General features: G+C 41.8%; 2 non-coding genes across 2 annotated transcripts; both read left to right on the top strand.

Annotated features, from left to right (window-relative positions):
* Positions 1 to 1,372: 1,372 nt before the first annotated feature.
* Positions 1,373 to 1,444, top strand: trnac-gca (transfer RNA cysteine (anticodon GCA)). Its single transcript has one exon. It is a non-coding gene; the product is annotated as a tRNA-Cys (tRNA).
* A 4,228-nt stretch (positions 1,445 to 5,672) lies between these two features.
* trnac-gca (transfer RNA cysteine (anticodon GCA)) lies at positions 5,673 to 5,744 on the top strand. The gene has a single exon. It is a non-coding gene; the product is annotated as a tRNA-Cys (tRNA).
* The last annotated feature ends 3,740 nt before the right edge of the window (positions 5,745 to 9,484 follow it).

Here is a 9,484-nt window from a genome sequence, read left to right as displayed (position 1 = left end):
CTGGCAGCTCTGATAACTATCCAGGAGTCGTTTCAGCAGTTAAGCAGGATTATCACAGATAATATAACAGAACAGAAAGGGTGCATTAATCACCTAGGGCATTGAGAGAAGTGTCTATGCCAACCTGGTCTCACAGAAATCCGTGAAATAGCCACGGATTTCGCTTAACTCAAAATCCGTGGAATAGCCACGGAATCGCTCAAATTTCCGTGAAACTGACACGGATTTCGCAACAATGCAAGTTAATGACAGTCATATCCCGTGGCTATTCCAACATACAAAGTGATTATGTACATTCACTGAGTGAATATTTAGAAAATAACACATATATTTCTTGCTACAAATGTGATCAAAATCCATTTTTATGCAGAAATTAAGTCAAAATATTGATTTTTCACTAAAAATGAGAGAACTGTCCGCCATGTTTTTTATTCTGACCGCTGGGACCTTGAAAGTCACGTGACTTGGAACAAACCAATAGCCACGGGATATGACTGTCATTAACTTGCATTGTAGCGAAATCCGTGTCAGTTTCACGGAAATTTGAGCGAATCCGTGGCTATTCCACGGATTTTGAGTTAAGCGAAATCCGTGGCTATTTCACGGATTTCTGTGAGACCAGGTTCGTCTATGCATGTGTGAGCTCTTGGTGGTGTTGGGTGGCAGTGCTTCACAGTACCACCTAGCCACCTGGGATGCATACTACATCAAATTTCACAGACAGCACGCAGATTCCCCCCTAAAGACGCTCGTCTAAACGTGGAATAAAAAGTGAGATGGCAACACTTTTGCATTATCTGTCCAGGTCGTCTCCATCTGAACAGGGCATGCTATTTTTTTTTTTTTTTTTGACCCAACAAAGCACAGTCATCAGGGGTTGTAGCTCAGTGTTAGAGCATTTGACTGCAGATCAAGAAGTCTTTGGTTCGAATCCAGATGCCCCTTTGCCTTAAACAGTGATCTGGTATATGAGTAAGTGAATCAATGAACTGCAGAGTTATAAGAGAAAATGCACAAGCTCTAATGGCCCCCTCCACTACTTACAAGAAGTCCAACTGCATGAAAGTTTACAAGAAATAAATGTACTCTATACTTCATGTTCCTTATGAGTTTAAGGTCTTAATGACCAGTTTCATAACAAAGTTGCCCAGCTGTCAGGGGGTATAGCATTATATATAACATTTGACTGCAGATCAAGAGGTCTCTGGTTCAAATCCAAATCCCCCCTTTCCTTTTACAGGTGTCGGATATTTGCCGCAGTGAATGATTCAATTTAACTTAATTTATTGCCTGATGAAATTGTGGTCTTAATTGCTTGTTTCAAATCTTCAAGCAGCATGAATTTGTTTTTTTTAATTGTAACTTCTCATCAGGGGGTATAGCTCAGTGGTAGAGCATTTGACTGCAGATCAAGAGGTCTCTGGTTCAAATCCAGATGCCCCCTTCAGATTATAAAGGGGATTATTATATGCAGAGTTTTAAAGAGACAGGCAAAGAAACAATAAAATAAATAATGCCTAAATCCATAGATTATGTGTGGCATTAGGTTTAAAAAAAACTTTTTTAAAAAGCTAATGCACTCCCTAATGGCAGCAGGGGAATTTGCTATCTGAAGAAACATTTTCCTAATGAGTCCAGGTCTCAAGCACTAGTTCCAAGTTTTAAGTACAGCATTAATTTATTTAGTCATCAGGGGATGTAGTTCAGCGGTAGAGCATTTCACTGCTCATCAAGAGGCCTCTGGTTCAAACCCCGATGCCCTCTGTCATTATAAGTCGTTGAACATAATATTACAAAGGAAAAATAAAAAAAGTGAAATATGATAAAGCAAGACTTTACTGATCTCTCGGGGGATGTTCACAATAATACATAATAGTTACATTGACTGAAATACCATATACAACTCATTGATCTACTTTTAAGTCACTGATGTTATATCAGTCATTAAAAAGGACAGAGAACAATCCTTCATTTATCATACTAGCAGTCACATGATCACAGTTAAGGTAAAAAGGCAAGGGGACTCCCTTGGGTCTCACACCTCAGAGCGTCCTGTTACTCGATCTGTTTAGAAATGACCAACCCTCTGCGACCTCCTCACTTCCTGGGCCTCGGGGCTTTGTGGTTGCTCCCTGTGGGCTGAAAGGAAACCACCGCAAACATTCTCCATCAGTTAGGGCCCGAACATTTCTGAGATGCTTTGTGCCCCCTGAGCTTTTATCACAATATTCTCTTCTGATACTGAGACAACCCCGTCAGTCTTCTCTACAATATACTCCATCTGGATCCATTAAGGTTTTTAATGCATGTTGGCTCTGCAGCCACAGGTCTATTAGCAACCAGTAAGATTAATTAAACCTCCTTCAATTTCACGGTCTACAAGATTTCAACTTTTTACTTGTTGTTTTTAAGACTCGTGTGGATTGGGGTTCATGTTTTTGCAATGCACAGCGGCAGAGTTCAGTCATTGCTTTTTGTTTACCAAGCGCAAACTCCACGGGGAGCAGGGTGATATACTGCTACATGGGAGGCGAGACAAATTAGGGAGCCATGACAATGAAAAGCAGATGTGACTGTAGGGCAGTCAAATTACTTTACGGCTATGTGAAAACAGTGAGAGACCATATATTAAATGCTGGCTAATTTTCAAAGTCACTCTGGTAATTGGCCGAACATACAACACTTTGTACTTTTGGAACATTGGGTTTTTTTTAACCTGGACCCCATTTACTTATGTTCTTGTGTCTAAGTGATTAATGGCAACAACATTTTTTTAAATTGGTCCTGTATTGAGCAAGAACACTGCAACCATGAAACAAATTGCAATGTAATCACACTGGCACCTATCGTGTCTTTTCTGTGATCTCTCATCATTTTTCCAGCTTTGCCAGCTGTTATTTGTTTTCATGATCTGTTAATTGCTATTAATATCAGGGGGTTGGTGTTAAATGACAACAGCAGGACTCAGTATTAAAGGATAATTGGTAAATGGGCCAAGCAGAGAGTGCCACATGGCATATATTGGACATACCACCTGTCATGAAATCCTCCATCATTACACCAGAAACACACACACACACACACATGCACACACCTTCTTCCCAGACTGTCCAACCTGTCTAGCTGAGGGAATCCCTTTCCTTACGTGCCTGGGATTAATTCCTGGCACCAGGCTTGGCCCAGCTCCAGCCGGGGAACAAGAGCAGCTTCCATCCCACAGAGCAGCGGTTTATCTCTCGTGGTGGGTCCAGCTGAGCTGATCCTCTCATATTAAATGGATTAGCAGAGTCCTTGTTCTACAGTCAGGAGCTCATGAAAAGAATAGGGGTTTAGCATGTTGGCATTTTTTCCTTCAGACGAAATTTCCAACTGTAAATGTAAATCATGTCCTCATTGAAATGAAACCTTCCCACTTGTTTAAATTGGAGCTTCTAACAAGAGAAGTATCTCTGCAAGTGTCAGAATCGTGATTGGTATACTGACCTGAGTATCAGAAAGGTTTAGCTCCTGTAGTATCCGTGGGAAACAGTAGCATTAGTGCTGCTTACAAGCTTTTTTGATTTCCCGTGGGAGACATCCATGACAGGAGAAAGGTTAGGTTGGGACCCAAATGCTGCATGCAAGAGATCATGTAACAGATATAAGGGGGAAAAATCACATGACGGGTGTGAGGTTCTCCCTAAATATCTGCACATCAGGTTTATTTTGTCATCTTAGTCCATACTTTCTGTACCTCATAAATGTGCATTTATCAAGATACTTAAAGTCATTTGGACACTTGGAAGACTTCAAACACACAGATAACATTAGATCTCATCCTCTCTGGAGCTTCTCCCTGCCTGCACTCTTATATTAATCTCCTTCTGAATGCAGCCAACTCGTCACCCTCACAGGCTTCCATACGGGCGCCACACTAATCACACTGTTTAAAAGGAGGCCGTCTGTGGCCGAGCCCTCACACTAACACAGATGTGTTGAGATCAGACTGGGCACAGACAGCCCTGACCCCAGATCATCCCTCTGTCCCTGTCCCAGGACCAGACCCAGCCCTGATAAGCCTGTTTGTCTGTTTACAGCCAACAGGCCTCAGTGTGGATATTTGATGCAATCAAGAATTTGTACTCCAGACTTAATTAAATCCGTTTTTAAGGTCCCAGTCTACTCAAAAATGAATGTGAATTCTTCTTTCACTTGGATGTTTGAGCTTCAAATCATCAGTTCAGCATGTTATTTTTTAAATTTTGACCCCATCTTACACAGTTGTCAGGAGGTATAGCTCAGTGGTAGAGGTTTTGACTGCAGATCAAGAGGACTCCAAATGCCTTCTTCCAATTATACAGAAGATTACTTTATGCAGAGTTATGAAAAAGACACACATGGAAACCAAGAATTAAATAATATGTAAGACCGTAGATACACTAAATGGACGAAAGTAATTGGACGCCTTACCATTATATTTACATGGACTCTAATGACATAATATTCAAATACATAAACTTTAATATGGAGTTACTCTCCCGTTTACAGCTATAACAGCTTCCACTCTTCTTGGAAGACTTTTCCTGTGTGAATTTGTGCCCATTCATTCTGTAAAGCATAAAGGCCTGGCTCGCAATCTCCGTTCCAGCTCATCCCAAAAGTGGTCAATGAGGTTGAGGTCAGGGCTCTGTGCGGGTCAGTCAAGTTCTTACACACCAAACTCATCAAACCATGCCTTTATGGACCTTGCTTTGTGTGTTGGGGCACAGTCATGTTGGAACAGAAAAGGGCCTTCCCAAAACTGTTGCCACAGAGTTGGAAGCATAGCATTGTCCAAAATGTCTTCATATGCCAAAGCATTAACATAGCCCTTCACTGGAGATAAGGGGCCTAGCCCGAAGCCTGAAAGGCAGCCCCATGGCATTATCCCTCCTCCACCAAACCTCACTGTTGGCACAATGCAGTCGGACAGGTAATGTTCTCCCAGCATGCACCAAACCCAGACTCGACCATCTGCCTGCCAAACAGAGAAGCATGATTTGTCACTCCACAGAACACGTTTCCACTGCTCCACAATCCAGTGACGATGAGCTTTACACCACTCCATCCGACGCTTGTCATTGGACTTGGTAATGTAAGGTTTGTGTACAGCTGCTCAGCCATGGAAACACCTTGCATGAAGCTCCCGCCACTCAGTTTTTGTGCTCACATTAATGCCAGTGGAAGTTCAGAACTCTTCAGCTATTGAATCACCAGAACGATAGTGACTTTTACGCACCATGAGTCTTAGCAGTTGTTGACCCCGCTCTGTGATTTTTACCTGGTCTTCCACTTCTTGGCTGAGTCGATTTTGTTTCTAAACGCTTCCACTTTCTAATAATATCACTTACAGTTGACTGTTGAATATCCGGCATGGATGAAGTTTCCCAAACCATCTTATTGCAGAGGTAACATCCTATCACAATGCCACACTTGAAGTCGATGAGCTCTTCAGAACAACCCATTTTGCATCACAAATATTTGCAAATGGGTAGGTGCTTGACTTTATACACCTGTGGCAAGGGTCGTGACTGAAAGACCTGAATTCAGTAAATAACAGGTGTGGCCAAATACTTTAAACTTTTAAAAACATCTTCTTTATCAATTTATGGTCTCAAGCATCTTGAGTACAGCATTCATTTTTCAAGTTATCAGGGGGTATAGCTCAGCGGTAGAGCATTTGACTGCAGATCAAGAGGCCTCTGGTTCAAATCCAGATACCCCCTGTCACATTGTGTCATTGAGCACAAGGAGAAATTAAGTTTTTAAAAAATTATAATGCAAGACTTTACTGATCCCTTCGGGGAGCTTCATAATAATGCATTAGTCACATAGAGTGAAAAACTCAAATTCTTACCATATACAACTCATTGATCTTCTCTTAAGTAACCAATATTATATTGGTAGTGTTTGAGCTTCACTGTGCAGAATCATGTTTCTGCAAAGATTGACACTAAAAGGCTGTTAAGAAAAGTTTCTCTCTATTCACCTCAAGCATGCATGCACCATAGGGATGTGCATGCTGACGGTGTCAGTGTGGTTGGGCTTGACAGTTAGGTTGCATGTCTATTTAAACACACACAGTTACATCAGTCCAGTCAGGTTCCGACAGCCTTGATCATGTGATCTACCATGAGCCCAGCTGGACTCGGCCGAGTATCATTAAAGTCTGTGTAGTCCATTCAGTGAGGCAGGACCGGCCCCCCGATTGAGGCCACACTGACACACTGGCCCTTTCCCACAACCTCCAGGCACCTTGTAGGAAGTCATCCATGCATAACTGTGCTCCTTAATCAAAGACTGAATGTCCAAGTTGTCCCGGAGGTTGGCTGCTGCAAGTGCGGCATTAGCAAAGCACATGCTCTCCTTTCACACAGAAACAATGCTGCCTATTGTGTTCGTCCACAAGTGTCTATTTTGATTTAAAAGGGGATCTCACAAGTAGATAGACAATGAAGGGAATATTTCTGACAACAGGAGTAACACACAAGATGCATTCAGGACAGCACACCACCAGAAAATGAACAAGCCTCGCGTGTCAGCATCATCCTTGAGATAAGAGACACCGCATGCTTTATTGCAACATTAACAAAAAGCCTCCAACACAACTGTTATCAAAGAAGATATCATCAGCTGCCTGGGCTGCAGAGTGATGTCCTTTGGAGCTGTTGTGACAGGTCAAATTTATCTCTGTTTTTTAACTGATGTAACAAGCTCTATTGGGGCCCCTCGGAGATGTCAAAATAAGAGCTTAGTATGATAAATGGATATGAGCACCGGATCCCTGGATTTACTCTGATAAGAGCATTAGAGTAGATGTTAGTGAGACACACAAGGCAGTCATGCAGGACTGATAAACGCCATAAAATCAACTGAAAATCTAATTTGTGATTTGTTTAATCTAATATCTTTGGAAGCAGAGAATATCAGTGGATGCACAAGAATAAACCAGACACACATCAACCAGAATTCATGAAATGTTTGTGTCTACAAGTTCCATCCCTCCTCCTTTGGCCTCTCGGCTGGTTTATAAATAACAGTGACCCATCTTTAAATAGGACATTGTTTCGTCTATTGTCTTCCAATCCCCGTGCTGTCCTGATCACTGATGCTGAAGCGCTGCGGTAAACATCCTCTGACCCCCCGAACCCAACACTCCCATAGTCTCTGACCTCACGTTCCTAATCCTCACTTACACTACCCAGGCCTCTGTCTTTAGGAATGCTATGAACAAAGGTTTATGCTTCTCACATAAGATATTGGTTATAGACATTCATATAAGCTTCCAGAGTTGAGTATATAAAGTTTTTGTTTTCTGATTGGATAAAAAACTAATGAATTGGAATTGTTGTTTGCTTCCATCCAAATTTTTAATTGCACAAAAAAGTGAATTAAACGGTTAGGGCCCCAGTCTGGGAAAGTTCTTTTGTGTTAAAAAAAATAGTCTACATGTAGATGGGAAGTTGATTTTGACCTCTTTTATTTTTGAACACAACAGTTTCTTTCCAGGACACAATTTTTTGAGAACTTGCTGAGATGTTAAAGGATAGAGCACCAGCTCTAGATGCGGAAAATAAAACTTGCTAAACACGGTTTCTCCTTTCAACATGATTAGGCTAAGCATCAGACTGTTTAAGAGGAGCCCTTTAAAAAGGATGTTTAGGGGCTTGGAGCTGGGGGTGTGCTGGAGTGGTGGTTCCCCATTCTTCCCATTATCCGGCTTGCCATTTTCATTGGAATGAAGGCCATCTATCAGGAGCCCCTATAGGTCTTTTCAGGGCCGAATAAAAGGATCACTGTGAACAGACCTGTCTGTGGGTTGCTCAGACATGGGAGACAACAGATGTGTTAAACACAGCCGGCTCCCTCACAAAAAGCCCAGAGAGCTGAGGCTGCATGCGCTCTAATGGAGAAGCAGCTTTATGTTAATTGTTGAATGGAGTCGGTCAAAGCTCCTGCATGCTTTTAGTGAGCATGGTTAAGGAGGAATCCCACATCATAAAGAAGACTTCACTTCCCTCCACTTTCAGGAAGAGCTGCAAAGAAAAGGCTGTAAAATAGTTACAAGACCTTTTAACCAAACCAATAGAAAGATCCCAGAGTTACTTTATCTGAGTGTAGAACTTACAACAGGAGTTTGTTTCCAAAAGGTTTGGGTTGTTTGGACTTCAAGTTGGGCAGATTGATCCCCAAATAAGTAGTCCTATAAGTCTTGTTTTGAGTATCAATATATACATACAAAAGAAATGGATCAACCGATGTTTTAAATCTACAACTGCTTTAGTTTCAATATGCAACATTTTTCTATGTGTACACATGGCATCCACACTACTCTGCCGTTTATGAACCTCTAAAACTGAAACTTTGAGTCTAGACAGTTGGGAATGGAAACTATGACACAGACACTGACATTATTTGTAACATCCTATAAAAACCCTATAGCTAGGCCTACATACTTTTTGTGATTTCATCCTTCATAGAATAGAGAAGAGAATATGAGAATATGATAGATGTACCACTGTAAAATGTTGCATTATTTGCTTTGCAATGACTCCTAATCTAAGTTTTTCTGCCACCTTTATACCACCAGAAACTCATGTTTTTCTTTTAGTAACAGTTCCACTCTGTAGTCTGTCCACACAAAGAAATTCCTGCTCTTACTTTACGCAATTGTTGTTTTTCCTCCATAGTATTTTCCTTATTTTCAACCACGGAGTAGCATTAAACAAGCAGCTTTTTCACACCAACAGGCACATGCACAGTATACACTAATGGTCATGTAATCTACGTTTTCAGGCTAATTTCTGATACAGTGCTAAAACCTTCCATCTCAAAATCCTGTGATATCGTCCGTCTTTATTTAAAATGTATTGAATATAGATTCCTCCAAATTGATTTATTTTGGCTTGTGGTTGAAGGCAACAAAAGAAAGCATGGTATCCAGTGTGAGAGCAAATTATACCCCTAGCTTTCATAGTGCCGTCCCGCAAATGTCCCGCTATATTGCCAGAAAGATCTGTGCCGGCTTTTCGCCTTAGGGCGTTTATAGTGATCTTGCCAAGGCGTGATATTTGTGCCCTTTCATAGTGGGACCTCGCGGAACATGGTGGGGGGGATAGTGGGAGGAGATGATAGTCAGAGCAGCAGCAGTGCTGCGCAGTAGCACAATGCTAATAGGCTACACAGTTAGCACTGTAGCAGTACAGTGTGTATGTGCTGCAGCAGCATGTGTTGAGTTAGCTACCTCTGTTTGTTTACAACAAGCACTGGACACTCTGTGCACAGTAAGTGACGGCGGTTTGTTTTACGATCAGCGGCAGACACGTACGGTGGCCCTGAAGTGCAAACCACACCAGCAATTCACCAAAACACACCAGCAATTCACACAACACGCCAGCAATTCACCACAACACGCCAGCAATTCACCAAAACACACCAGCAATTCACACAACACGCCAGCAATTCA

The sequence above is a fragment of the Centropristis striata genome, chromosome 13 (genome assembly GCF_030273125.1).
Source record: "Centropristis striata isolate RG_2023a ecotype Rhode Island chromosome 13, C.striata_1.0, whole genome shotgun sequence".
NCBI classification, from domain to species: domain Eukaryota; kingdom Metazoa; phylum Chordata; class Actinopteri; order Perciformes; family Serranidae; genus Centropristis; species Centropristis striata.
Note: the sequence above shows the minus strand (reverse complement) of the source record. Positions and strands in the feature narration are given on the sequence as shown.